The sequence below is a fragment of the Ovis canadensis genome, chromosome 15 (genome assembly GCF_042477335.2).
Source record: "Ovis canadensis isolate MfBH-ARS-UI-01 breed Bighorn chromosome 15, ARS-UI_OviCan_v2, whole genome shotgun sequence".
Taxonomy (NCBI): Eukaryota; Metazoa; Chordata; class Mammalia; order Artiodactyla; family Bovidae; genus Ovis; species Ovis canadensis.
Genome location: NC_091259.1, coordinates 30863214 through 30868249, shown reverse-complemented (window position 1 = coordinate 30868249; position 5036 = coordinate 30863214). Strand labels below are relative to the sequence as shown.

Sequence of the window (5036 nt, the reverse complement as noted above, 5' to 3'; positions counted from 1 at the left end):
AGTAGTGGAAAATTGAAAATCTGATTTTATGCATATCCAAATCTAGTGATACTGAGGACTTCTCAATCCAAGGGAAGAGCCTTGGTAACCAAGACATGAAGAAATGCTATGCACTAACATGAGATAGCCTGGAACAACTGTAGGATACTTCTAAGATAATATATAAGATAGTTATACTTTCTTAACCAGTTAGAAGAAATCCTGAAAGACCTTAGCAAAGCCAAGCACAACTTGACTACAACCTTTCTGTGTGTCTAGCTATAGAACATCTGTACCAGTATGGGCTAAACAGTTGTGTTTGCTTTTCAAAAAAAATTTTTTTTATTTGACAAAGGCAGCTCTGGAACAAATCAGGCATGAATCAATTATGATCTTTCCTCATGTTCCACAAAAAGATATGTCACTCATTAGAAGCAAATTTAATACCATAAATGGGAGCAAAACAAACACACAGGATAATATCATAAGCAAAAGTGGTGAGAAAACATCACCATGGGTGGTCAGGATTTATGGGGTTGGTGCTTGCCTGGATGCAAGAACTATAGTGTCTCAAGTCTTGAGTTTAAAAGATCTCTTCTAGATCCTGTTCAGTTATATTTCCTAAGCCTGGGGGATGAAGGCGGTTTCGACAAGCTGCAGCCCCTGAAAAGAGATCATGGTAGAGCCAAGCACACCTCCTTCTCTTGTTGACCCAGAGCTCTTTTTAAGTCCCCGTAAGGTGGCGCTGTGAACCTTAGTCTTAGTGCTCTTATTGAGTAGTTAGCCTCAATGATGATGCAAATGATTGGATGTATGAAATTCATAAATATTTCACTGAGGAAGCCAACCCTCAATATGGCCCCAATGATCCTGGTTCCGTCAGTTTAGTTCAGTTCAGTTGCTCAGTCGTGTCCGACACTCTGCGACCCCATGAATCGCAACACGCCAGGCCTCCCTGTCCATCACCAACTCCTGGAGTTCACTCAGACTCACGTCCATCGAGTCAGTGATGCCATCCCACCATCTCATCCTTTGGTGTCCCCTTCTCCTCCTGCCCCTAATCCCTCCCAGCATCAGAGTTTTTTCCAATGAGTCAACTCTTCCCATGAGGCGGACAAAGTACTGGAGTTTCAGCTTTAGCATCATTCCTTCCAAAGAAATCCCAGGGCAGATCTCCTTCAGAATGGACTGGTTGGATCTCCTTGCAGTCCAAGGGACTCTCAAGAGTCTTCTCCAACACCACAGTTCAGAAACATCAATTCTTTGGCGCTCAGCTTACTTCACAGTCCAACTCTCACATCCATACATGACCACTGGGAAAACCATAGCCTTGACTAGACGGACATCAGTCGGCACAGTAATGTCTCTGCTTTTGAATATGCTGTCTAGGTTGATCATAACTTTCCTTCCAAGGAGTAAGCATCTTTTAATTTCATGGCTGCAGTCACCATCTGCACTGATTTTGGAGCCCCCTAAAATAAAGTCTGACACTATTTCCACTGTTTCCTGATCTGTTTCCCATGAAGTGATGGGACCGGATGCCATGATCTTCGTTTTCTGAATGTTGAGCTTTAAGCCAACTTTTTCACTCTCCTCTTTCACTTTCATCAAGAGGCTTTTTAGTTCCTCTTCACTTTCTGCCATAAGGGTGGTGTCATCTGCATATCCTGGCTCCATGGCCCTTGTTAAATCCCCTCCCATGCTGGGATGGGCTATCTTGTATAACCAATAGAATGTTGCAGAAATGGTGGAAGGTGCATGACTTCCAAATCTAGGTCACAAAAGACATTTTCTTTCCTGGGTTATACTTGTTCTGGGTGAAGACAGCTACAACATCATGATGTTACTCCAGCGTCTCAGTGGAGAAGTTCATGTGGTAATAGACTGGGGGCTCCTGCTATCAGCCAGCACCAACTTGCCAGCAATGTTGACTACATCTTGACATGGATGGATCCTCCATCTCAGTTAAACTTTTAGATGCTTGCATCCCCTGCTGACATTTTGATTGCAACCTCATGAGACACCTGGAACCAAAACCATCCAGAAAAGCTGCTTCCAAAATCCTGACCTGCACAAACTGTGAGGGATTTAAAAAAAAAGAAAGAAAGATGTTTTAGGATAATTTGCTGCACAGCAATAGATAACTAAAACTACCCTAGATAGAAAGCAAGTTGCTTATGAGATACAGGCAAAACACATATGATGTGTTAAGTATAGATGATAAGTAAGTAAGTAGCTTGTGAGACATATGCAGAATTCATAAGATATGGTGAATATAGGTAATAAGTTAGCAACCTGTAACACATGCTGCAGATATACAGAATAAATGTATGATGAACCAAGTGGTGGAAAGAACACATTATGATATACCCCCTCTGGGCTGGCAGCTTGGTCATGCCTAAAGCAGCAAGGCATTGGTTGACATCCATATGGTCACATTTTGGCCCCATGTGCTCAGAGCAAGAAATGCAAATAACATTCTTGGCTGTTCTGAAGATTAATTGGCAAGCTATAGCTGTGGCCAAGCATACCTGTTCTTGCCCTTGTGAACCTCCCATCAGAGAGCAAATGCATGCTTTGGCCCAAGGGACCTTCTGTGTACTGGGCCTTCTTGCTCATGTCTTAATTCCCATCCTCATAACTACACTATCAGCAGGGAAGGCAGATACAGCTGAGAGAGGGGACATACATGCATTGGGGACATACAGGATTTAGGGAATATGGTCCTCTCACCTGTTTGACTTGATCCTAAGTGAGTTAGTCCACTCTAGCCCTCTTCCCTTGGTTCTCAATTCGTGTTTTAAATACATTTAAGGAAACAATGTGTTTTGAGCACCTTCCTTTCGTCCATGAGCCTTTCTGTTATGAATCCTCTGAAATAACTTACCCTATCGAGTACTTAGAAGCTATCATTGCAACAAGGTAATCTCCCACATGAGTGGGATCTCACCTTACCGTTCTTAGCCTCAGTTTTCTCATTTTTGAAAAATGGAGCTAAAGCTATATACAGGGAAGTACTGTGAGAATAAATGAGACATTTGTGAGAAGGCACATCACAGCCAGGCACAAGGTAGCTATGTACCAAAAGCAGTTTCTTCTGCCTCTGTGTGACCCTGTACAGTGGCCACATTCAGCTTAGTCATTGTTGAAATGGGTATCATAATACCTATCCCACAGAGGCTGGTACAAGGATTAAATAAAAACAGTTTTGAGAGCAACTAGCACAGGGCTTGACACACAAGTAGATGGTCAATACGTTTTAAATCTGTTTTCTTTTTGTTACAGACTAAAAAGAACAATAATAAAAGCTGCCTCAAATATCTGGGAAATCTCTCCACCTCCTCCACCAACTCTGGTTACCTCCCTGACTACCCCTCCTGTCCCCCATTGCTTTGAAGGGTTAGAGCTTTTGTTCCTTTATGGAGACTTACAATTCATCCTGAAGGAAGAAGCCAAATGACTTAAATTCTACCCTAAGACACAAATGACTAACAATAGATCCTTGCACAGAAAGAAAGATTTTATAGGGAGAGGGAGGCGGGAGTAAGAAGACAGGGTTCAGAGGAAGGGCACTCAGAGGTGAGAAACAGAGGAAATCTTCAAGAGGAGAGCCTGGAAGGAGGCCACAACAAAGGCAAACAGAGCTACAAACAGAGCTACCAAGGGACCCCTCTCTCAGAGGCAGGCACTATTGAGGCAGGGACCCTCAATAGTCCTTCCCACACACAGTCCCTCCCCACCACAGCCCCTCTTGAGACTTCTCCCTTAACAGCTCCTCCCACAGACAGCTCCTCCCACACAGCCCCTCTCAGACAGTCCCTTCCTCTGACTGGCCCTTCCACACACAGCCCTTCCCTCAGACAGCTCTTCCCACATACAGCCCCTCCTACACAGCCCCTCCCACACACCCCTCCCACCCTCAGCCCCTCCCACACACAGCCCCCTATGCCCAGCTCCTCCCACACACCCCTCCCACCCACAGCCCCCCCCCACACAGCTCCCTATGCCCAGCCCCTCCCACACACAGCCTTCCTACACACTCCTCCAACACACAGCCCCTCCCACACACAGCCCTCCTATACACAGCTCCTCCCACACACCCCCACTCCCCCAGCCCTTCCCACACACAGCCCCTCCCTCAGACAGCTCTTCCCACACACAGCCCCTCCCACACAGCCTGCCCACACACAGCCCCTCCCAGAAGATGAAGCACAGATCTCAGGTTGCAGGAGTAAACAGGCAAGAAAGCAGCATCCTGTGGAAAGGAGCTGCAATAAGTTGAAATGGCCCACCTCTTTAGAAAAGACCACCTCTTCCTCTCCTAGGGCTTCTGCTTGGTCTCCAGATTAGGAAAGAGGATTGTGGGATTTGTGGCTCAGATGAAAAGTGGCCGTTGATTGAGTTTCAAGCTAGACCATCGGAGTCCCAGACCCATCTGGAGCCATGTGGGAGGCAGCAGAGTGCAGAGAAAAGCCCGTTAGGCTTGGAATCCAAAGTCTGCTCGCAGATTTCAGTCTCCCTCTGTTAGGGCTGTGCCCTGGCCCGAGTCACATATTGTTTCCATCAGAGTCACCAGAGTGAAATAGGGCTCATCACATACCTGCAGAACAAGTTTATCTGGAAGCTACCCGAGCACAGCTTCTGGTTCCCTGCTTCAGCCCCCCCCCTCCCCCCGTGAGGGCACACTGTTCCTGGAGAAGGGGGAAGCCAGGTTGCCAATGGGAAGTGTTCATACGTAAACATTTCTGGTAAATTGCCTAAAGAGATCTCAGAAGAAAGAAACTTGAATTTTCCAAAGCTATAGTCATTTCATATTTGAGAGATGAGCTCTGCATCATACTAAATGAATATTCCCTTTTATAGCTAATTTTGGTTTCCTTGGTGGCTCAGACAGTAAAGAATCCTGCCAATGCAGGAAACGGTCGGTTTGACACCTGGGTCAGGAAGATTCTTGGACAAGGGACTAGCTACCCACTTCAGTATTCTTGCCTGGAGGATTTCATGGGCAGAGGAGCCTGGCAGGCTACAGTCCATAGGGTTACAAAGAGTTGGACCGG

At 45.9% G+C, this 5036-nt stretch overlaps 1 long non-coding RNA gene across 1 annotated transcript; it reads right to left on the bottom strand.

The window, feature by feature from the left end:
- Nucleotides 1–297: 297 nt before the first annotated feature.
- On the bottom strand, nucleotides 298–4672 carry LOC138420060 (uncharacterized). The gene is made up of 2 exons (XR_011249176.1): nucleotides 4272–4672; nucleotides 298–2056 (listed from the first exon to the last, which is right to left on the bottom strand). It is a non-coding gene; the product is annotated as an uncharacterized lncRNA (long non-coding RNA).
- Nucleotides 4673–5036: the final 364 nt, after the last annotated feature.